Source organism: Rutilus rutilus (genome assembly GCF_951802725.1).
Source record: "Rutilus rutilus genome assembly, chromosome: 15".
NCBI lineage: Eukaryota > Metazoa > Chordata > Actinopteri > Cypriniformes > Leuciscidae > Rutilus > Rutilus rutilus.
In genome coordinates, this window is record NC_140220.1 from 15,150,436 (window position 1) to 15,175,716 (window position 25,281).

General features: G+C 42.6%; 1 protein-coding gene across 1 annotated transcript in view; it reads left to right on the top strand.

Annotated features, from left to right (window-relative positions):
- Window positions 1–15,504: 15,504 nt before the first annotated feature.
- LOC311305551 (pleckstrin homology domain-containing family G member 3) overlaps window positions 15,505–25,281 on the top strand; it is a 152,165-nt gene continuing 142,388 nt past the window's right edge. The window contains exon 1 of the mRNA XM_084433336.1: window positions 15,505–15,740. The gene's annotated coding sequence lies outside the window, so the exon portion shown is untranslated. The remainder of the gene's footprint in view (window positions 15,741–25,281) is intronic.

The window sequence follows — 25,281 nt, forward strand, 5'->3', positions numbered from 1 at the left end:
CTCGCCCCACACCGTTTGTCACAGACCCCTGAATGAGGTGTCAAATCGACCGGTTTATTGAGGAAAGGTGTGCTATGACTTTTATAAGTGATCGGGTGTAAGATGTTCGTCTGGCGGGCGGAGAATTAGCCGAAAAATGTCCCATAGACTTAACATAGCCACAAAATTTGCAAAATCATATCTTTGGCTCAGAAGGTCATAGAGCCTTGGGGTTGGGCTCTTTTGATTCGTCCTATCAAGCAGCCAATACGTAGTGACATAACAACTTCATAGCCATGCCCTAGCAACCAGTTACAGGCCCCTAGCAACCATTGAACAACATTTACAAGCCATATCTCAGCAACAAAACATTGTAAAAACACATTGTTGGCCATTTTTTGACCCAGACCTGCAAATACTCTTTAAATATTACCCCATAAACTGTATAAACAAACCTTAGCAACCATTTGGAGTACCCTAGCAACCGTACAAACACATGAATGAGCTATATCTCAGCACCAGAACATCGTATAGACATGGGGGTGTGCTTGTTTGTTTCGGTTGGGAAACCAATCTGTAAATATCATCATGGTAACTGTGTAACCACACCTTAGCAACCGTTTAAAGCTACCTAGCAACCATATTGCAACATATAGAAGCCATATTTCAGCTCCACAACATCGTACAGACATGGTTGTTGGCTCGTATGCAATCATGTACAACACCCTAGCAACCGGGTGGCGAATTTTGCCACTGCAAGCACCACTTCACATTTTCTTCAGGAAATGTACATTCTAGTTCTTCTTCTTCTTCTTCTTCTTCTTCTTCTTCTTATTATTCTGGACAAAAGTTTGGCGCGAAACTCGCCCCGCACCGTTTGTCACAGACCCCTGAGTGAGGTGTCAAATCGACCGGCTCATTGAGGAGAGGTGTGCTATGACTTTTCTAAGCGATCGGGTGTACGATGTTCGCACAGCGGACGAAAAAGCGGCCAAAAAAGTCCCATTGACTTTACATGGGGAGTTCTAAAAACATTTGAATCCCAACCGACGTTTTCACACACACAGACTCCAAAGGGCCTGACACCCCTGCGTCTCTCCCTCTCTCTCTCCCTCAGAGGATTTATATTATCAAGCAGCCAATAAGTAATGGCCTAAAATCTTCATAGCCACACCCTAGCAACCAGTTTCAGCACCCTAGCAACCACTAAGTGCTCCCTAGCAACCACCCTAAACCAAAAAAAATTTGTTTTTACATTTTTTTGTATTTTTTAAAGCAATATTACACTAGTGGCCTTGCAATATCGCTCCATGCTTGTGCCTATTCGGCCATAGGCACGAGGCCGCAGGCCGAGTGCTGTACTGAAGGCACTCATTATTAAAGATTTTAATAACTCTATAAAAACTCCATAGTAACCATCTTTGACACATACCAACCACCTAGTAACACCATAGCAACTAAAAAAAATACCTTAGCAATCATCCTGAACACCCTAGCAACGTCTAGAAACGCTCTAGTAACCACCAAAAATACTGTAGCAACCACCCAGAACACCCTAGCAACTGCCTAGCAACCCCCCAGAACACCTAGCAACTGCCTAGCAACCACCCAGAACACCCTAGCAACTGCCTAGCAATGCCCTAGCATCCACCCAGAATACCATAGCAACTGCCTAGCAACACCATAGCAACCACCCAGAACACCCTAGCAACCACCTGGCAACAGCATCTTGTTAAAAACATGCTAGAAACATGCTAATCAAGCTAGCATCATGCTAGCAACATGCTAATCATGCTAACATTATGCTAGCAGCATGCTAATCAAGCTAGCATAATGCTAGCAACATGCTAATCATGCTAGCATTATGCTAACAACATGCTAATCAAGCTATCAACATGCTAATCATGCTAGTATTATGCTAATCATGCTAGCATTATGCTAGCAACATGCTAATCAAGCTAGCATCATGCTAGCAACATGCTAGCATCATGCTAGCAACATGCTAACAACATGCTAATCAAGCTAGCATAATGCTAGCAACATGCTAATCATATTAGCATCTAGCTAAAAACATGCTAGCAAAATGCTAATCATGCTAGCATCTTGTTAAAAGCATGCTAATCATGCTAGCATCATCCTACCAACATGCTAATCATGCTAGCAGCATGCTAATCCTGCTAGCATCATTCTAACAACATGTTAATCATAGTAAATCATGCTGGAATGTGGTAAATCGTAGTAAATCATCTTAGAGACATGGTAAATCGTGATAAATAATGCTAAAATGTGGTATATCATGGTATCACAACATGTCAATTGTGTTAGCATCTGCCCAGTGGCGAGTTTTGCCACTGCAAGCACCACTTCACATTTTCTTCAGGAAATGTACATTCTAGTGTTGTGATTACTATTCACCTAGACAAAACTTCGGCACGTAACTCGCCCCACACCGTTTGTCACAGACCCCTGAATGAGGTGTCAAATCGACCGGTTTATTGAGGAAAGGTGTGCTATGACTTTTATAAGTGATCGGGTGTAAGATGTTTGTCTGTCGGGCGGAGAATTAGCCGAAAAATGTCCCATAGACTTAACATAGCCACAAAATTTGCTAAATCATATCTTTGGCTCAGAAGGTCATAGAGCCTTGGGGTTGGGCTCTTTTGATTCGTCCTATCAAGCAGCCAATATGTAGTGACATAACAACTTCATAGCCACGCCCTAGTAACCAGTTACAGGCCCCTAGCAACCATTGAACAACATTTACAAGCCATATCTCAGCAACAAAACATTGTAAAAACACAGAGTTGGCCATTTTTTGACCCAGACCTGCAAATACTCTTTAAATATTACCCCATAAACTGTATAAACAAACCTTAGCAACCATTTGGAGTACCCTAGCAACCGTACAAACACATGAATGAGCTATATCTCAGCACCAGAACATTGTATAGACATGGGGGTGTGCTTGTTTGTTTCGGTTGGGAAACCAATCTGTAAATATCATCATGGTAACTGTGTATTCACACCCTAGCAACCGTTTAGAGCCACCTAGCAACCATATTGAAACATATAGAAGCCATATTTCAGCTCCACAACATCGTACAGACATGGTTGTTGGCTCGTATGCAATCATGTACAACACCCTAGCAACCGGGTGGCGAGTTTTGCCACTGCAAGCACCACTTCACATTTTCTTCAGGAAATGTACATTCTAGTTAGTGGTGCTTTTTTAAAAGCATCACTATTGTTATTGCTCATACTTATTATTATTCTTCTTCTTATTAGTGGTGCTTTTTTAAAAGCATCACTATTGTTATTGCTCATACTTATTATTCTTCTTCTTCTTCTTATTATTATTCTGGACAAAAGTTTGGCGCGTAACTCGCCCCGCACCGTTTGTCACAGACCCCTGAGTGAGGTGTCAAATCGACCGGCTCATTGAGGAGAGGTGTGCTATGACTTTTCTAAGCGATCGGGTGTACGATGTTCGCACAGCGGACGAAAAAGCGGCCAAAAAAATCCCATTGACTTAACATGGGGAGTTCTAAAAACATTTGAATCCCAACCGACGTTTTCACACACACAGACTCCAAAGGGCCTGACACCCCTGCATCTCTCCCTCTCTCTCTCCCTCAGAGGATTTATATTATCAAGCAGCCAATAAGTAATGGCCTAAAATCTTCATAGCCACACCCTAGCAACCAGTTTTAGCACCCTAGCAACCACTAAGAGCTCCCTAGCAACCACCCTAAACCAAAAAAAAACATTTTTTTACATTTTTTTTATTTTTTAAAGCAATTTTACTCTTGTGGCCTTGCGATATCGCTCCATGCTTGTGCCTATTCGGCCATAGGCACGAGGCCGCAGGCCGAGTGCCGTACTGAAGGCACTTGTTATTAAAGATTTTAAGAACTCTATAAAAACTCCATAGTAACCATATTTGACAACTACCAACCACCTAGTAACACCATAGCAACTAACAAAAATACCTTAGCAACCACCCTGAACACCCTAGCAACGTCTAGAAATGCTCTAGTAACCACCAAAAAACTCTAGCAACCACCCAGAACACCCTAGCAACTGCCTAGCAACCACCCAGAACAATCAGCATCTTGCTAAAAACATGCTAATCATGCTAGCAACATGCTAATCAAGCTAGCAACATGCTAATCATGCTAGCATTATGCTAGCAACATGCTAATCAAGCTAGCATAATGCTAGCAACATGCTAATCATGCTAGCATTATGCTAGCAAACATGCTAATCAAGCTAGCAACATGCTAATCATGCTAGCATTATGCTAGCAACATGCTAATCAAGCTAGCATAATGCTAGCAACATGCTAATCATGTTAGCATCTAGCCAAAAACATACTAACAACATGCTAATCATGCTAGCATTATGCTAGCAACATGCTAATCGTGCTAGCATTGTGCTAATCATGCTAGCATTATGCTAGCAACATGCTAATCATGTTAGCATCTAGCTAAAAACATGTTAGCAAACATGCTAATCATGCTAGCATCTTGTTAAAAGCATGCTAATCATGCTAGCATCATCCAACCAACATGCTAATCATGCTAACAACATGCTAATCCTGCTAGCATCATTCTAACAACATGTTAATCATTATAAATCATGCTGGAATGTGGTAAATCGTAGTAAATCATCTTAGAAACATGGTAAATCATGGTAAATGATGCTAAAATGTGGTATATCATGGTATCACAACATGTCAATTGTGTTAGCTTCTGCCCAGTGGCGAATTTTGCCACTGCAAGCACCACTTCACATTTTCTTCAGGAAATGTACATTCTAGTGTTGTGATTACTATTCACCTAGACAAAACTTCGGCGCGTATCTCGCCCCACACCGTTTGTCACAGACCCCTGAGTGAGGTGTCAAATCGACCGGTTTATTGAGGAAAGGTGTGCTGTGACTTTTATACGCGATCGGGTGTAAGATGTTCGTCTGGCGGGCGAAAAGTAAGCCGGAAAATATCCCATAGACTTAACATTGGCATAAAATTTGTAAAATCATATCTTTAGCTCAGAAGGTCATAGAGGCTTGTGATTGGGCTCTTTTGATTCGTCCTATCAAGCAGCCAATAAGTAGTGACATAACAACTTCATAGTCATGCCCTAGCAACCAGTTACAGGCCCCTAGCAACCACTAAACAACATTTACAAGCCATATCTCAGCAACAAAACATTGTAAAAACACAGAGTTGGGCATTTTTTGACCCAGACTTGCAAATGCTCTTTAAATATTACCCCATAAACTGTAATAACAAACCTTAGCAACCATTTGGAGTACCCTAGCAACCGTACAAACACATCAATGGGCTATATCTCAGCACCAGAATATCGTATAGACATGGGGGTGTGTTTGTTTGTTTCGGTTGGGAAACAGTCTGTAAATATCACCATGGTAACTGTGTATTCACAGCCTAGCAACCGTTTAGAGCCACCTAGCAACCATATTGCAACATATAGAAGCCATATTTCAGCTCCACAACATCGTACAGACATGGTTGTTGGCTCGTATGCAATCATGTACAACATCCTAGCAACCGAGTGGCGAGTTTTGCCACTGGAAGCACCACTCACATTTTCTTCAGGAAATGTACATTCTAGTGTTGTGATTACTATTCACCTAGACAAAACTTTGGCGCGTAACTCGCCCTGCACCGTTTCTCGTAGATCCATGAATGAGGTGTCAAATCGACCGGTTTATTTTGGTGAGGTGTGCTATGACTTTTATAAGCGATCGGGTCTACGATGTTCGTCTGGCGGGCGAAAAATAAGCCGAAAAATGTCCCATAGACTTAACATTGGCACAAAATTTGTAAAATCATATCTTTGGCTCAGAAGGTCATAGAGGCTTGGGGTTGGGCTCTTTTGATTCGTCCTATCAAGCAGCCAATAAGTAATGACATAAAAACTTCATAGTCATGCCCTAGCAACCAGTTACAGGCCCCTAGCAACCATTGAACAACATTTACAAGCCATATCTCAGCAACAAAACATTGTAAAAACACAGAGTTGGGCATTTTTTGACCCAGACTCCCATACACTCTTTAAATATTACCCCATAAATTGTATAAACAAACCTTAGCAACCATTTGGAGTACCCTAGCAACCGTACAAACACATGAATGGGCTATATCTCATCACCAGAACATTGTATAGACATGGGGGTGTGTTTGTTTGTTTCGTTTGGGAAACCAGTCTGTAAATATCATCATGGTAACTGTGTAGCCACACCCTAGCAACTGTTTAGAGCCACCTAGCAACCATATTGCAACATATAGAAGCCATATTTCAGCTCCACAACATCGTACAGACATGGTTGTTGGATCGTATGCAATCATGTACAACACCCTAGCAACCGAGTGGCGAGTTTTGCCACTGCAAGCACCACTTCACATTTTCTTCAGGAAATGTACATTCTAGTGTTGTGATTACTATTCGCCTAGACAAAACTTCGGCGCGTAACTCGCCCCACACCGTTTGTCACAGACCCCTGAATGAGGTGTCAAATCGACCGGTTTATTGAGGAGAGGTGTGCTATGACTTTTATAAGTGATCGGGTGTAAGATGTTCGTCTGGCGGGCGAAAAATTAGCCGAAAAATGTCCCATAGACTTAACATAGGCACAACATTTGCAAAATCATATCTTTGGCTCAGAAGGTCATAGAGCCTTGGGGTTGGGCTCTTTTGATTCATCCTATCAAGCAGCCAATAAGTAGTGACATAACAACTTCATAGCCACGCCCTAGAAACCAGTTACAGGCCCCTAGCAACCATTGAACAACATTTACAAGCCATATCTCAGCAACAAAACATTGTAAAAACACAGAGTTGGGCATTTTTTGACCCAGACCTGCAAATACTCTTTAAATATTACCCCATAAACTGTATAAACAAACCTTAGCAACCATTTGGAGTACCCTAGCAACCGTACAAACACATGAATGAGCTATATCTCAGCACCAGAACATCGTATAGACATGGGGGTGTGCTTGTTTGTTTCGGTTGGGAAACCAATCTGTAAATATCATCATGGTAACTGTGTAACCACACCATAGCAACCGTTTAAAGTTACCTAGCAACCATATTGCAATATATAGAAGCCATATTTCAGCTCCACAACATCGTACAGACATGGTTGTTGGCTCGTATGCAATCATGTACAACACCGTAGCAACCGAATGGCGAGTTTTGCCACTGCAAGCACCACTTCACATTTTCTTCAGGAAATGTACATTCTAGTTATTATTATTATTCTGGACAAAGTTTGACGCGTAATGCGCCCCGCACCGTTTATCTCAGACCCTTGAGTGAGGTGTCAAATCGACCGGCTCATTGAGGAGAGGTGTGCTATGACTTTTCTAAGCGATCGGGTGTACGATGTTCGCACAGCGGACGAAAAAGCGGCCAAAAAAGTCCCATTGACTTAACATGGGGAGTTCTAAAAACATTTGAATCCCAACCGACGTTTTCACACACACAGACTCCAAAGGGCCTGTCACCCCTGCGTCTCTCCCTCTCTCTCTCCCTCAGAGGATTTATATTATCAAGCAACCAATAAGTAATGACCTAAAATCTTCATAGCCACACCCTAGCAACCAGTTTCAGCACCCTAGCAACCACTAAGAGCTCCATAGCAACCACCCTATACCATAAAAAATATATATATTTGTATTTTTTTATTTTTTAAAGCAATATTACACTCGAAATCACTCCATGCTTGTGCCTATTCGGCCATAGGCACGAGGCCGCAGGCCGAGTGCCGTACATACTGTAAGGCACTCGCAACCACCCAGAACACCCTACCAACTGCCTAGCAACCACCCAGAACACCTAGCAACTGCCTAGTAACCACCCAGAACACCTAGCAACTGCCTAGCAACCACCCAGAACACCCTAGCAACTGCCTAGCAATGCCCTAGCATCCACCCAGAATACCATAGCAACTGCCTAGCAACCCCATCGCAACCACCCAGAACACCCTAGCAACAACCTAGCAACGCCCTAGCAACCACCAAGCATACCCTAGCAACTGCCTAGCAACCACCAAGAATACCCTAGCAACTGCCTAGCAACCACCCAGAACACCTTAGCAACTGCCTAGCAACACCATAGCAACCACCCAGAACACCCTAGCAACCACCCAGAACACCCTAGCAACCACCTGGCAACATCATCTTGATAAAACATGCTAGCTACATGCTAATCATGCTAGCTACATGCTAATCAAGCTAGCATCATGCTAGCAACATGCTAATCAAGCTAGCATCATGCTAGCAACATGCTAATCAAACTAGCATCATACTAATCAAGCTAGCATCATGCTAGCAACATGCTAATCATGCTAGCATTATGCTAGCAACATGCTAATAAAGCTAACATCATGCTAGCAAAATGCTAATCAAACTAGCATCATACTAATCAAGCTAGCATAATGCTAGCAACATGCTAATCATGCTAGCATTATGCTAGCAACATGCTAATCATGCTAGCATCATGCTAGCAAAATGCTAATCAAGCTAACATCATGCTAGCTTCATGCTAATCAAGCAAGCATCATGCTAATCAAGCTAGCATCATGCTTGCAACATGCTAATCATGCTAGCATTATGCTAGCAACATGCTAATCAAGCTAGCATAATGCTAGCAACATGCTAATCATGTTAGCATCTAGCTAAAACATGCTAGCAAAATGCTAATCATGCTAGCATCTTGTTAAAAGCATGCTAACAACATGCTAATCATGCTAGCATCATCCCACCAACATGCTAATCATGCTAACAACATGCTAATCCTGCTAGCATCATTCTAACAACATGTTAATCATAGTAAATCATGCTGGAATGTGGTAAATTGTAGTAAATCATCTTAGAAACATGGTAAATCGTGGTAAATAATGCTAAAACGTGGTATATCATGGTATCACAACATGTTAATTGTGTTAGCATCTGCCCAGTGGCGAATTTTGCCACTGCAAGCACCACTTCACATTTTCTTCAGGAAATGTACATTCTAGTGTTGTGATTACTATTCACCTAGACAAAACTTCGGCGCGTAACTCGCCCCACACCGTTTGTCACAGACCCCTGAATGAGGTGTCAAATCGACCGGTTTATTGAGAAGAGGTGTGCTATGACTTTTATAAGCGATCGGGTGTACGATGTTCGTCTAGCGGGCAAAAAATTTGCCGAAAAATGTCCCATAGACTTAACATAGGCACAAAATTTGCAAAATCATATCTTTGGCTCAGAAGGTCATAGAGCCTTGGGGTTGGGCTCTTTTGATTCGTCCTATCAAGCAGCCAATAAGTAGTGACATAACAACTTCATAGCCACGCCCTAGCAACCAGTTACAGGCCCCTAGCAACCATTGAACAACATTTACAAGCCATATCTCAGCAACAAAACATTGTACAAACACAGAGATGGGCATTTTTTGACCCAGACCTGCAAATACTCTTTAAATATTACCCCATAAACTGTATAAACAAACCTTAGCAACCATTTGGAGTACCCTAGCAACCGTACAAACACATAATTGGGCTATATCTCAGCACAAAAACATCGTATAGACATGGGGATGTGTTTGTTTGTTTTGGTTGGGAAACCAATCTGTAAATATCATCATGGTAACTGTGTAACCACACCTTAGCAACCGTTTAAAGCTATCTAGCAACCATATTGCAACATATAGAAGCCATATTTCAGCTCCACAACATCGTACAGACATGGTTGTTGGCTCGTATGCAATCATGTACAACACCCTAGCAACCGGGTGGCGAATTTTGCCACTGCAAGCACCACTTCACATTTTCTTCAGGAAATGTACATTCTAGTTATTATTATTATTCGTAGCCAAAATTTCTCCACGCTACTCCTCCTAAACTGTTCAAGCTACAACCACTAAACTCAGACTAAACCTTCAAACTGTTCTGACTCGAGTTGCTTGCTTGTATCAGACTGATCAGACTAACGGTTTTCCTAAAATTGCTGATCAAAACTTGGAAAAATCCCTTAGACTTTCATTGCGGAATGTTCATATTGAGCCAAGACTATTCAAACTTCAACTGTATCAATTCAAATTTTGACAGTTGGAGAGGCTCTTTAGACTCCATCAGCTGCCATTCTATGTACTATTTCTAATTCATTGAGACTCATTCAAGCTTTCTTTCTTTCTTTCTTTCTTTCTTTCTTTCTTTCTTTCTTTCTTTCTTTCTTTCTTTCTTTCTTTCTTTCTTCCTAACTAATCTATCTATCTATTTATACTTCTATCTATCTATCTATCTATCTATCTATCTATCTATCTATCTATCTATCTATCTATCTATCTATCTATCTATCTATCTATCTATCTATCTATCTATCTATCTATCTATCTATCTATCTTATATTTCTTTCTTTCTTTCTAACTCCAAACTAAATTCAAATTTTGACAGTTGGAGAGGCTCATACTTCATCAGCTGCCATTCTATGTACTATTTCTAATTCATTGAGACTCATTTAAGCTTTCTTTCTTTCTTTCTAATCTATCTATCTATCTATCTATCTATCTATCTATCTATCTTATATTTCTTTCTTTCTCTCTTTCATTGTAACTCTAAACTAAATTCAAATTTTGACAGTTGGAGAGGCTCATTAGACTCCATCAGCTGCCTTTCTATGTACTATTTCTAATTCATTGATTAGATTAGATTAGATTCAACTTTATTGTCATTAGACAAGTACAGGTACAAGGCAACGAAATGCAGTTTAGGTCTAACCAGAAGTGCAATAGCAGCAAGTGCAGGATATACAGTGGTTCCATAAGTGCAGAACATGGATATGTACTGAATAAATATAGAGTTGAATACTATTATAAACAAAAATTTACAGATAGATTGTCCTATGAATATAATATACAGATAACTATTACTGTGAACAGAGTTTACAGCTAGATATGTACTGAATATAATAATATACAGATGGCTATTACTATAAACAGAATGTTTACAGATAGATATGTACTGAATATAATATACAGATGGCTGTTACTATAAACAGAATTTTACAGATAGATATGTACTATGAATATATATACAGATGGCTGTTACTATAAACAGAATGTGAGCATAATATACAGATGGCTATTACTATAAACAGAATTTAACAAATAGATATATGTATAAGTTAGGCTAATGAGCAGTATAACAATGGATTTAAAGTAGTGCAAATAAAGTTTGGACAGAAGCTATCCGAGTGAAAGTGCAGTGGAAAGTAATTGCATATTACAGTTAAGGTACGATATTGCAATGTATATATAAACAGTCGGTACTGTAAATAAACAGTCGGCAGTGCAAATTGAGCATATTCCAGTCAAGGTAGTAGTGCAAGATGCATATGTAAACAGTTGTTACTGTAATAACAGTCAGCAGTGCAAATGAACATTATAGTATTGCAAATAACAAAATGGAGGCAGGTGTGAGGAGGGAGAGGAGAGTCAATCAGTATATGAGGGGAGTGGGATCAATGAGGGTTAGAGTTTAATAAAGAGACAGCTCTGGGGAAAAAACTGTTCTTTAGTCTGCTGGTCCTGGTCCAGAGGCACCTGAAACGCCTGCCGGAGGGCAGGAGAGAAAACAGTCTGTGGGCTGGGTGAGAGGAGTCCTTAAGGATGCTGCGAGCTCGATGCAGACAGCGTTTCCTCTGGATGTGCTCGATGGCAGGTAGTGGAGTCCCAGTGATGCGCTGGGCGGTTTTCACCACCCGCTGCAGTGCCTTGCGCTCTGCAACAGAACAGCTCCCATACCACACTGTAGCACAGTTGGTCAGGATGCTTTCTATTGCACAGCGATAGAAGTTCACCAGGATAGTGGAGGAAAGCTGATTCTTCCTCAGTGTCCTCAGGAAGAAAAGGCGCTGGTGAGCCTTCTTGACCAGGCTGGAGGTGTTGGTTGTCCAGGTCATGTCCGCCGAGATGTGGATCCCCAGGAACTTGAAACTGGAGACACGCTCAACAGCCATTCCATTGATGTGGATGGTGTCGTGTGTGCCTCTTGACACTTTCCTGAAGTCCACGATGAGCTCCTTCGTTTTGGTGGTGTTGAGGAGCTGGTTATTTTCGGTGCACCATGTGGCCAGGTGCTTGATCTCCTCCCTATAGGCAGTCTCATCGTTGTTGCTGATGAGACCAATCACCGTAGTGTCGTCCGCAAACTTGACGATGGAATTAGATCCGTACACAGGCTTGCAGTCGGAGGTGAAGAGGGAGTAGAGGAACGGGCTTAGCACACAGCCCTGTGGTACACCAGTGTTGAGTGTGATGGATGTGGAGCAGTTGGAGCCTGATCGAACATTCTGGGGTCTGTTGGTCAAGAAGTCCAAAATCCAGTTGCACATGGAGGTGTTGAAGCCCAGGTCTCCAAGTTTGGCTATTAACTTAGTTGGGATGACAGTGTTGAATGCTGAGCTGAAGTCAACAAACAGCATGCGTGCATAGGTGTTCTTATTGTCCAGATGTGTGAGCACAGAGTGCAGTGCCATGGAGACTGCATCCTCTGTGCTCCTATTGCTACGGTAGGCAAACTGGTGTGAGTCCAATGTGGATGGTAGAGAGTCTTTTAGGTGTGCCAGGACCAGCCGCTCAAAGCACTTCATTACGATGGGTGTGAGTGCTACAGGGCGGTAGTCATTAAGGCACTTCGGGCTGGAGTGTTTTGGCACTGGCACAATGGAAGTGCATTTAAAGCATGTTGGTACAGCTGCTTGGGCAAGAGACAGGTTGAAAATGTCTGTAAAAACCCCAGCGAGCTGCTCCGCACATGCCCTGAGTACGCGTCCAGGGATGTCCATTGAGACTCATCCGCGTCCATTGAGTCCATCCGCGTCCATTGAGACTCATTTAAGATTTCTTTCTTTCTTTCTTTCTTTCTTTCTTTCTTTCTTTCTTTCTTTCTTAGTTTCTTTCTCGCTCTCTTTTTCTTTCTTTCTTTCTCTCTTTTCTTTCTTTCTTTCTTTCTTTCTTTCTTTCTTTCTTTCTTTCTTTCTTTCTTTCTTTCTAATCTATCTATCTATCTATCTATCTATCTATCTATCTATTTCTTTTTTTCTCTCTTTCATTGTAACTCTAAACTAAATTCAAATTTTGACAGTTGGAGAGGCTCATTAGACTCCATCAGCTGCCTTTCTATGTACTATTTCTAATTCATTGAGACTCATTTAAGATTTCTTTCTTTCTTTCTTTCTTTCTTTCTTTCTTTCTTTCTTTCTTTCTTTCTTTCTTTCTTTCTTTCTCGCTCTCTTTTTCTTTCTTTCTTTCTCTCTTTTCTTTCTTTCTTTCTTTCTTTCTTTCTTTCTAATCTATCTATCTATCTATCTATCTATCTATCTATCTATCTATCTATCTATCTATCTATCTATCTATCTATCTATCTATCTATCTATCTATCTATCTATCTATCTATCTATCTTATATTTCTTTCTCTCTTTCATTCTAACTCTAAACTAAATTCAAATTTTGACAGTTGGAGAGGCTCATTAGACTCCATCAGCTCCCGCTCTATGTACTATTTCTAATCCACCCAGTCTCATTTTCCATTCTATCTAATATTTCTAATCTATCTATCTCATAACAACCACCCAGAACACAATGGCAACCAGAACAATTATTTGATAATTTGATCGTTTTTCATGTGACGGCAACAAAATATTTTTAATTGTTATAAAAGGATCGAGAAAGACAAAATCAAGTAATAATGTAATACTTCAAACTACTTTAAACTTCTCGTCCAAACTTTTCCAAGCCAACTTAAAGTTTGTCTCGACGAACTTTCGCATCTAGTTCTATTTTTTCTCCTAAAAGAATAAACACTTTTTTTTGAGGAAAACTTTCCTGCAATTCCTGCTCTTGTCCACTAGAAGACATAATTTCTCCAATTTAAAAGTAATAGTCAATCACCTTAATGAATTACCTTGAAGGCTAGTGTTCTGTCGCTATAACCTATTCACCATCCTGTTTGTAATAATTTTTTGATAATCAAAAATATTATAGGCCCTTTTTTATAAAATTACATAAAAATATAACATGCCAGTGACCTTTTCTGTTATGTCTCAATACCTTGTTTTTACTTCTGACTGAATTCTTCACCTTGAATTACTTAATGAACACAATGGTTTTAGACAAAAGCCAAACATTCATGTTTCCATGGAATCTGTCACTTCCAAGCAAGTCCTGACTTGTTTGGTCTTGTCTGAGATGTCTTACCGAATAAACTAGTCATTATAATATCATCACTGATCATTCTGAACACACTGAATAGCAAAGCAATCTTAATTAAAGGAACATTTTTGGCTCTCAACTTAAACGTCAATGTTAATTTATTCATTGGGGAGTGGCACCTCTCATAAATGTAAAACACCAACACTGTATGACTCAGATCAGGTTGAAAAAGTTTTATACAAATAGAAGTCCATGTGATGGTTGTCATTATTTTTCACCCTCTAGTTTTCTTTGGCCTGGTTTGTGTTGGGACGTGTGCAGGCTATTATTCTGTCATACACTGAGACAAGGGTCTAAGGTTTCTGAAATAACTGGAAGTTTACATTCTGACTTCTACTGATTCCTAAAAAGTGTTTTCATTACATTTAAACTTCCTCTCTCAGTGTGGGATGTTTGTGTTGTTTGCCAGGAGTCGTGTAAGAATTCACTTTTTTCATGACAGTCTTTCTGGTTTTCTGGTTTTCAGGACAGTGCTGACGTGCGGATAGAATTCATACACCTGTCCTGCTGGTTGCGTTGGTGGACAAACATGTTTATTGGCATGTCTTGACGTGTTTTGTTTCGATGTTAATCTTAATAATGACATATTTGAAGAATTGTGTAGTAATGTTATGTGATAAGACATTACATGAGTAAAATAAGTGTTGCGTAAGTAAGCTGTGATAATTGATAAAATGACTCATGAGACATATAGCCTACTGTACTTCCTGAGTTTTATCTTTCATTAAAGGATAAACTTTTGCGACATGCATTTTGAAATCCCAAGAGTAATAAATGTCTGTGTTTGTCAGGTTAGGACATTCATGGGACATGCATTTTTAAAGTTGGAAATGTCACAGCCCAAAAGGGTTGAACTTCAGACTCAGTCAATCAATCAATCAATCTTTTCAAACTATCAATCAAAACAACTTTAATGAAAGCAGAATGTTTAAATTTAAAAGCTACATCCAGGCCTATTTTGACTTATTTATTTTAATTAACTCATTAAAATGTAATGGTGACGAATACTGTGGGCATGCAAATTTAAATGTATATGCAGGCTATAGCCTATGATATATGGCTATATGCAGTTCCAATACAATTGAGTAATTTTGTTCTTATGCACTGGTAAGCATTTCATAAGTACACACACACACACACACACACACACACACACACACACACACACACACACACACACACACACACACACACACACACACTCACAGGCACGCAAGAGTCTGCGCATGCGCAGTCGTTCACTTTCGAAAAAAGCGGAGGGTTACAGGAGGCGAGAACATGATCAGGCTATCATCATCATTATAACTACAAGCAACAAACGCAGGAGTTTGAGCTGGACAGCTTTTTCATTGTCCTTTTGTACCTCGACAAGATTTTCGTGCCACAGAGACTTTGTTAACATACATGTATGCAACTTTATCACGGACTTTCGGTTGACGTCTTTCGAAGCTTTTAAACTTTATTCCTCTTGTATTGGTAAGTGCTTGCACGAGCTTTACCTACCTTCCTAAAGTTTATTTCAAGGTTAGTTTTTATCGTGTTTTCATTTGGTAAAAGTGTCAAACTGAAGTTATCTACCTCCTCTGGTGTTTTGCGGGAGGAATGTAAAGAATTTGGTAAATTGCAAATTGCAAAAGTTAAAAGTGTGCGTTAAATGCCATATGTTCGTCATCCGCAAGCGACAGTGTGGATGACAGAATAAATATTTGCGTGTTATTATTACGCTATATATTTTACTCGTTTACCTCACCTATTGGTTTTAACCTTTGATGAGAACCTGGGATGATTTGAAGCTCTGAAAAGGGGGTTAAAAAAATATTTTCTCTCCTATATGCTGCTCTGGCAAACAAGAGTAACTTAGCCGGATCAATAGTCTGATACCATATTGAACACTTTAAACAAAAGAAACGTGCCCCCCTCTAGTAGCTTAAGCAGAAACTTCTTTAGCAGAAAAACCTCGGAGGTAGAAAGACCTCTGATCTGAAGACTGGTCACAGCATCTATCAGTCTATCAAACAAGATAACAGTTGTTTCACAAGTTTCTACAAGGAAGAAAAATATTATGTAGTGATCAGCAGGAAGTCTTTCAGTTGAACAATACAAATAAAGGATATATTTCAGCCAGAGAATTGTGAAAGAGGCAGGATTTATGACTCAATCTCTGAGGAATGTACTCCGTTAGGACATCTTTACAAATATAAAGCTCCTGCCTGTTTGTGCATCATGTCATTTCAGTTTCGTCATGAGTATGTGTGGAAGATGTAAAAAACCTCCTTGAACTTCCATTCAAGCTCTTTTTCCACCTACACTTGTGCGCATTCACTGGCTGCATTTCTAAGGCTACATACATCTACAATACTGATACATTTGAATACGTTTTTTTGTTTCAAAACACTGTCCGTCCACACTAGCATTTTCAAGCGTTTTCTAAAAGTTTCTCATCCACACTGAAATGTGGGAAAACGCAAACAGGATGGGACGGAACAGACATCATAAAGTTCCCATGCTATTCTTCTGGCAGGATCTTTTTATTTAGCAAAATATCTCGTCATTCACTGATTCGTCCACGTCGCACTCAGTCACCATTAAATGTTTGGTCAAAAACCTAAATGCCGTCATGTTTTGCCGCAGGACAAATGAATTGTAGGACTTTGATATGAAGAGTGTACAAAGTAACATAACATGCACAATTCCAGTATAAACATGGATATCTGTCGGTACACTATGTGTCACATTACAAAACGTGCAACATCGTTTCGAACATCCATTTTCACAGTCCACGCAACATCTTGAAAACGTCATTTTCAGATTTATCCACTTGGGAGAGCGTTTTCAAAAAGCTGGACAAAAATGCCGTCTTAGTGTGAATGGTAGGACAAAACAGAGAGAAAATGATGCGGTTTAAAATTAAAATGTATTAGTGTGGTGTGGACAAGGCCTAAAATGTGAGTTGCCTGCCTAGTTAGCATGTTTGGACATCTTTAGTCATTAGTAGTCAGACGTTTAACTTGTGGCAGGAAGTCTGGTTTTCATTGCAGCTTCTTATGGTGAAGATCTGCCCGCTTGACAGGAAGAGAGCATCTGTCTGACATGTAAAGCGATCAACCACAGTTTGCTCTGATTGTATGTTCAGTTTAATGGAGTTTATCCGGTGATCAGTGATCAGATTGTAGCCACCACTTGTTGTTTCCTTACATTCAAGATCAGGTGATACCGAGTATGTCTAAAAGCTCTTACACAAAGATATTTTGGAAAATGTCTCGAAAAGTGGTTCGGTAATTGTTCTGGAATTGCAGACTTTTGTTCATTCACACTGCCTGAACTTTTCCTTAATCTGTGGTCTTATTCACATGCATCCCGGACAGTCCTGGCCATAAAGTGTGACATATGTACTTGTCAAGGAGCCCTGCTCTTTCATCATACACCTAAAAATCTTCAGGAATAAATGTCCAGTCTGAATGTAGCTCCCAAATCCTGTCTAGGTTGTCAGCTGATTTGGTTTTGGCACTAACAGGTTGGGGAAGTCCCATGTGAGAGTGTGTTAAAACTGAGAGAATTGTGGACTCACCCAGTTCCTTTCCCAGTCCTGCCTGTGGCCGACTGAGTGCCAGGCGGCGTCTTTCATTTCCTGATCCGTGACCGATAAGGAAGGAACACAATGTTTAAAAAATGCACTGGTCTCCAGATCAAGGGCAAATCCTTGCTTAAAGGTATTGCGGAGGATTTTCTTTTTCCGGGTGGATCATCAAGACTATTGGTCCTCCTAGTTGTCAATCATTCTGGTGATATGTTTACGTAAGGCGTCGTACGTGCTCGTCCCTAGGTAGTTTTCGCTTTCTGCGCATGCGCACTTTCGGGTGTATGTGTGTGGTGAGCTACGGTTTCAGCCATTCATTGGAGCTCGCCCGTTCTCACGGGGTTTTTTCAAAATGTCTGAGGGTCGCAAGAGAAAAAGTGTCTATGAATTGTATGACAAGAAGAGAAAGGCCTCTGAAGAAAGAAACAAGACCAGAGTGTTTTTGGGAGAATATTTCACACGCTGATGCATCAGTCGCGAAGTTTCTACTCGACAGAAAGTAGGCTTGTGTGAGCCATGCCAACAGCAACTTGTAAACAGAGCGTGCACAAGGAGAACTAGGCTCATGCATGCTCTCTCGTGAACACGTTTAATAGGCGTTCCCTCTCGGGAGCAGGTAGAGTGTTGCGCATGTGCATTTTTTCAAAAAGTGGAGAGGGCGGTTCTTTTCTAAAATTCGGGAAAATCCTCCACTATACCTTTAAAGAATCAAAGGTCTTTAATGTTGTTGTCTGAAGTTGCCACCTCCTAGACGACTTCCAGTCAGAGTAGAAGATAATGATTAGTTAAAAATGGGTCAGTGGTCTAAGATGCAGCACTGGTTCCTGTTATTACCACAGTTTGTCTTTTTTTTTCACCAGGGCAACTTGATGTTGCTAAACAAACTCAGTTCATTGACTAATATTTGCCTTAGCCTGATGTTGGAGACTTGTTATTTGACTGTTAAATCTGCTGCTCTTTGTAATACACTATCAGTCAAAGGTTTAGACATACCTATTCATTCATTATCACTATTTTTCTCCTATTTACAATAGGAGTAAAATCATCAAAACTATGAAATAACACCATTGGATGTATGGTAATTATGTAGTGGGCAAAAAATGTTGTTGATTTACTAAAGGAGTTCCCATGTGTGCTGGGCACATCACTTTTTTTACACTAACTACTACTTTTAAGCATTTACAGTAGGCCTAAGTGTACAGCTTCATATCAAAAGGTCTTTAGGATCATGAGAAACACAAATTATACCAAGGAAGGCCAAATCTAGTGGGTGGCTAGTGGTTTATTTATGTTTATATTGGCTGTGTGAATAGTAGGTTTTTTTTTTTTTTTTTTTTTGAGCTATGAAACCACTAAAACACAATCAGCGGAAGTGCAAACAATAGGATAGTGTTTGGTCTTCCTTAACCCTTCTATTCCTGTGGATTCATTGTTAAAGGGTTAGTTCACCCAAAAATGAAAATTCTGTCAGTAATTACTCAGCCTCATGTTGTTCCAACCCCGTAAGACCTTCGTTCATCTTCGGAACACAAATTAAGATATTTTTTTATTAAATCTGAGCGCTGGCTCACTCCTCCATAGGCTTCTAAGGGACTGAAACTTGCTGGCCCAGAAAAGTTATTAAAGAGATCGTTAATATAGTCCAAGTGACTACAGTGGCTCAATCTGTGCAAAAACACTACGTGAACCAACTTGAGGCCCAAATGAATAGTGGAATAAAGTTGTTATTTTTGTTGTTTTTTGCTTACAAAAAGTATTCTCGTCGCTTGATATACTTAAGATTGAGCCACTGTAGTCACTTGGACTATATTAACAATATAACTATATAACTTTTCTGGGCCGGCAAGTTTCAGTCCCTTAGAAGCCTATGGAGGAGTGAGCCAGCGCTCAGATTTAATCAAAAATATCTTAATTTGTGTTCCGAAGATGAACGAAGGTCTTACGGGGTTGGAACAACATGAGGGTGAGTAATTACTGACAGAATTTTCATTTTTGGGTGAACTAACCCTTTAAAATGGCTCTATAATGCTGCACCTGAACCACAGAGAGCTATTTGGACAGCTTGGAGCAGATGTTCCTCAGTTCATAGAAAGGAATTTCACAGTACTTTAACATCCCTTGCGCTAATTCTTCTTTCAAGAATTCTTACGGTGTGAGTAAATGATCAGGAAATTGTAATACTGAAGTGAACTAATCCTTTAACCAAGGGTTTACGGATGTACCGTGTAAAACTTGAAACAAACATAAAATTGAAGTTTAAACGGTTTAGTCTGGCCCTTGAGATCCACTTTCCTGCAGAGTTTAGCTCCAACCCTAATCAAACTGTAGCTTTTTGGTAATCCTGAAGACCATGATTATCTTATTTGGGTGTGTTTGATTAGGGCTGGAGCTAAACTCTGGAAACTGCAGGAAAGTGGATCTCGGGGGCCGGAGTTGCCCAGCCCTGGTCTAGAATTGCACTGGGTTAACAATTTCAAGTGCCAAAAGCCCAGAGGCAATATGAAGCTCCTCTAATGCCTGAGACTTCACAAGGGAACTATTTACATATTTGGGAATTAGCAATTTCTCTGAAAAGTTATAAAATGGTTATGCAAAAATGTTTTAACATTACTTATTACCTATTAAATAATTTAGGCCAAATTATTTAAATTTAAATTATTATCCACCTCTTTTTTGGCGAAAGTCTCGCCAAACTCATAGTGGAATTATCCTTTATATTTCTGGTCTCCGGTGTTTCTAGTAAAATTAGCGTATTTTTCGAGCTGATAATGCAACGTCAAACCTGCGAAGGTTCACCCGTCAAAGTTTAATGAGTGCGTTGATGACATGAAGCGGGCTGAAGTAGCTACGTTGATGGGTTCTCATATCCTACATCATATCCTACATATTAAGTTTAGTGACAACATGTTACAATGTTTACATGGTACAATGACTAGGCTACTCTTTGTATTATTGCTTGAGACTGCATATAAGAAATGTACAATTATAAATGACATAGAACGTACTCGGTTACTAACGTAACCTCGTTCTCTCTAGAGAGAGGAACGAGTACTGCGTAGAATACGCTAGGGGAAAATCCTTTTCCACGAGAATACTGAAGCCAAAAAATTATCCTTAATTTTGTATTAATGTAAAACGCATTGCGGCAGCATACAGACATAGGCGAGGCAGCTTGCGCGCCTATTGGCTGGTCTGCTGGCAACTGCTTAAGCCTATCGAGCGAGACCTAGAGTGACGTCAGACCCAATGAGGGCGCTTCGCAGCCTCTGCGTCACGTCCCGCCGAGACGGGCGTGGCTTAGGTCTATAAATACCGCTCGCAGGCATTATATCTCTGGTTTTTCATAGTCGAAGCAACCAGAGCGCGTGCAGGCACGGCAGGATACGCAGTACTCGTTCCTCTCTCTAGAGAGAACCGAGGTTACGTTAGTAACCGAGTACGTTCTCTTACGAGAGATTCTCTCGTACTGCGTAGAATACGCTAGGGGAACCTACTGTAAAACGCTGGGATCTAATACTATAGACTCAAGGGCGACAGCCCGGAGTTCATACAGTACATAATCACCCAGGGGACTCACAGGGAATCCTGGAAGAGAGGGGGGGTTAGCCACCGTCTTCCCTATGGCAGCATAGAGCAAGGATTGCAATACTCAAATAGCTGCATAACTGACAGCGCCAGTTATGAGATTTGGCCATACTAGACCGACAGTAGTCTGGCCTGTAGTGCGGGAACCTCTAGGTTGTAAAACCTTATAAATGTAGACGGAGAGGCCCAGCCTGCCGCCATACAAATATCTTGCAAGGCAATCCCACTTGACCAGGCCCACGATGAAGCCATGCTTCTCGCGGAGTGCGCTTTGACACCCAGCGGGCACTGCATGCCCTTGGTTGTGTAAGCTAGCGCTATTGCGTCCACTACCCATCTGGATAGGGCTAGTCCCTTTCGAAGCGGCTAGTCCCTTAGAACGCCCGCTGAACGAAACAAAGAGCTGCTCCGTCTGTCTGAAAACAGACGAGCGAGACACATAAGCTCTTAACGCCCTGACTGGGCAAAGGGAGCTTTTGTCCATATTTCCTTCAGTGACCGGCAGAGCAGACAGGGAGATGACCTGTGCTCTGAACGGTGTATTGAGGGATTTAGGAACATAACCGTGCTTAGGTTATGTGCCCAATTTCCAAACGTGCCCAAATTCCATGCACGTCGCGCTTACTGAGAGCGCGTGTAAGTCCCCTATGCGCTTCACTGAAGCGAGAGCCAGAAGAAACGCCGCCTTGAAAGACAGGTGTTTAAGATCAATCTTCTGCAAGGGCTCGAATGGATGACCTTTCATGGCTTCCAGTACCGTAGAAAGGTCCCATATAGGGACTGTGGGAGGTCTGGGAGGATTCAGTCTCTTAGCTCCCCTAAGGAAGCGAATGACTAAATCGTTCCTTCCAATAGACTGGCCAAGCGTGGTCGAAGAGAACACTGCTATGGCTGCTACATAGACTTTGAGCGTGGAAGGGGACCTGCCCTTATCCAACAGCTCCTGTAGGAAGGAGAGAACCTCCGTCACACTGCAATGCAGGGGTGACACACCATGAGCTGTGCACCAGCTAGAGAACACTGACCATTTTGAGGTATAGAGACGTCGCGTAGACGGAGCTCTAGCCTGTGTGATAGTGTTTAACACTCCCTGTGGGAGGTCAGCGGGTACCCGTTGATGGCCCACACATGGAGGGACCACAGCTCTGGGTGAGGATGCCAGATCGAGCCGTTGGCTTGAGAGAGGAGATCCCTCCTCAGAGGCACTGGCCACGGGGCGGTGCTTGCTAACTGCATCACAATTGGGAACCAAGGTTGGCTCATCCAAAGTGGGGCTACAAGCAGCACTGAGCATCCTTCTTCCCTGACCCGTTCTACCACCTGAGTCAGGAGGGAGACGGGGGGGAAAGCGTAGAGAGGACGGCGAGGCCACTCGTGGGTCAGCGCGTCCTTGCTCTTCGAGAAAAATTCTGGACAGTGAGCGTTTATTGAGACGCGAACAGGTCTACTTCCGCTCTGCCGAATTTCTCCCACAGCAGCCGGACTGTCTGTGGGTGCAAAGACCATTCCCCTGTCGGAACCTGGTTCCTGGACAGTCTGTCTGGTCCTATATTTAGGAGCCCTGGCACGTGCGCTGCTCTCAGCGAGAGCAGGTTGCTGCGGGCCCATATCAGGAGGCGCCTGGTTAGCCTGTACAGAGTCAGGGACCTGAGGCCGCCCTGGCGATTTATGTAGGACACCACTGAGACGTTGTCTGAACGTATTAGCACGTGGTGTCCCTTTATGAGGGGACAAAAGCGCGTGAGCGCTTTGCTCACTGCCAACATTTCGAGGCAGTTGATATGTAAGAGCTTCTCCCGCTTTGACCAATGGCCAAAAAGCGGTCTGCCCTCGAGCAGCGCTCCCCATCCCGAGGTGGATGCGTCCGTGGACACCACCATCACTCTCGAGGAAGTCCCCAGGCTTACACCTGATTGGTACCAGTCTTTTGCCTTCCAAGGTTTCAAGGCTGCAATGCACGCTTGATTGACCTTGATGCGAAGGCGACCGGAGGCCCACGCTGTGCGTGGTACTCTCTTTCTGAGCCAGAACTGCAGTGGGCGCATGCGCAGAAGGCCCAACTGGAGAACTGAAGATGCTGAGGCCATCAGACCGAGCATCCTTTGAAATGTTTTGAGAGGGACTATCGCGCCGCAGCGGAACGAGCCGGCTGCGCGCCGAATGTCCAGCGTGCGCTGAGATGACAGGCGTGCTGTCATTAGCAGCGAGTTCAGCTCTATTCCCAGAAAAGATATAATCTGTCTGGGGAATAGCGAGCTCTTTTCCCAGTTCACTGCGAGACCGAGATTCTCGAGGTGATTGAGTAAAATGGTCCTGTGCTCTACGAGCTCTGAGTGAGATTGGGCTAGAATCAGCCAGTCGTCCAGATAGTTCAGCACTCGTATGCCCCGTAATCTGAGGGGTGCGAGCGCTGCGTCCATGCACTTCGTAAATGTACGGGGTGCCAGGGACAAGCCGAAAGGCAGGACTGTGTACTGATATGCCTGGCCCTCGAAGGCGAATCTCAAAAATTGCCTGTGACGTGACGCTATCTGTATTTGAAAATACGCGTCTTTTAGATCTATTGACACAAACCAGTCCCCTCGGCGGACATGCGCGAGGATTTTTTTCTGGTTGTGAGCATCCTGAACTAGCGCTTCAGAAGCGCTCTGTTCAGCTGCCGCAGATCTAATATGGGTCTGAGACCCCCGTCTTTCTTGGGCACCAGGAAGTATCTGCTGTAAAGCCCCCCTTCGCTTTGAGCTTGAGATAGGGGTTCTATAGCCCCTTTGCTCAACAGTTTCAGAATCTCGGCTCGAAGTAGATGAGCTACTTCTGATTCTACCGTGGTCTCGACGCGCGCCATGAAGCGGCGAGGGCGTCGGCGAAACTGCAGCGAATAGCCTTCTTTTATGATGTTCAGCACCCATTTCGAAACCCCGGGAAGCTTTTCCCACGCAGGTGCGCGAGTAGCTAGGGGCTGGATGCGAAGCACGCTCTGATCGGCTCGCGATACAGCGGCTTTTGTGTGCTGCCACATAAACGTCGCGCTCATGACATCTGAGGCAGGGGGCGCGCTGATAACAGCGGGCAGAATGCCCGCGCTCGACTCCTCTGCAGTGTCTAGCTGAGAGGGGGAGGGCTGGGCTAGTTTCATGTCTGTGTGTGGGCGTGGGCGCAGAAAAGGGGGCACATACACCACCTTTACAGCATTGCTCGCGTGAGCAGAGCATATGCATACTGGTCCTGTATTTACAGGGACCGTGAGACATGTGGGAAGTAGCGTTTGTGGGCACTGGGTAGTGGGCACGCATGCTACATTTGAAGCGCAATCGATCTGAGTCGATTTTATGTGCGCGAGCCCTGTGTGAAGGGCTGTGCTTGTGTGTAGGAATGGGCACTGAGTAGTGGGCATTTTTTCTACACATGAAACACCTTCGGCCGTGGCCGGGACACCAAAAAATACACTCTTTAAGGGATTTATCTGGGTAGCCGTAAAAACGGCTTTTGTGTGCAGGCAAGCGGGCAATGGAACCGGCTTGTTGGCTGCTAAATACGCTGGACCAGTCACATTTCCTGGAACTGGACGAGCGGCAAGCTTTGGTGGAAGTCCGGCCACAGCGGGACTTGGACACCGTCGCTTTCCTAGGCGTGCTAGGATGATTTCGGGGCCTCTGGCTTCAACGCAATCTTTTGCCGCGGGCCACGCGGGGCGGGGCGGCGGCCGGATGAGCGAGAGCGCGGTCTCGAGCTCTGGGTTTGGCGGCGTTGTGAAGAGGAGGCGGTGGGCGGAGGCTTAGGCTGTGAGCTCTGAGCAGACGGTTTCGCACGGCCTGCTGCAGAACTGGAGCGCTTCGGGAGGAAGTGCTTCATGGC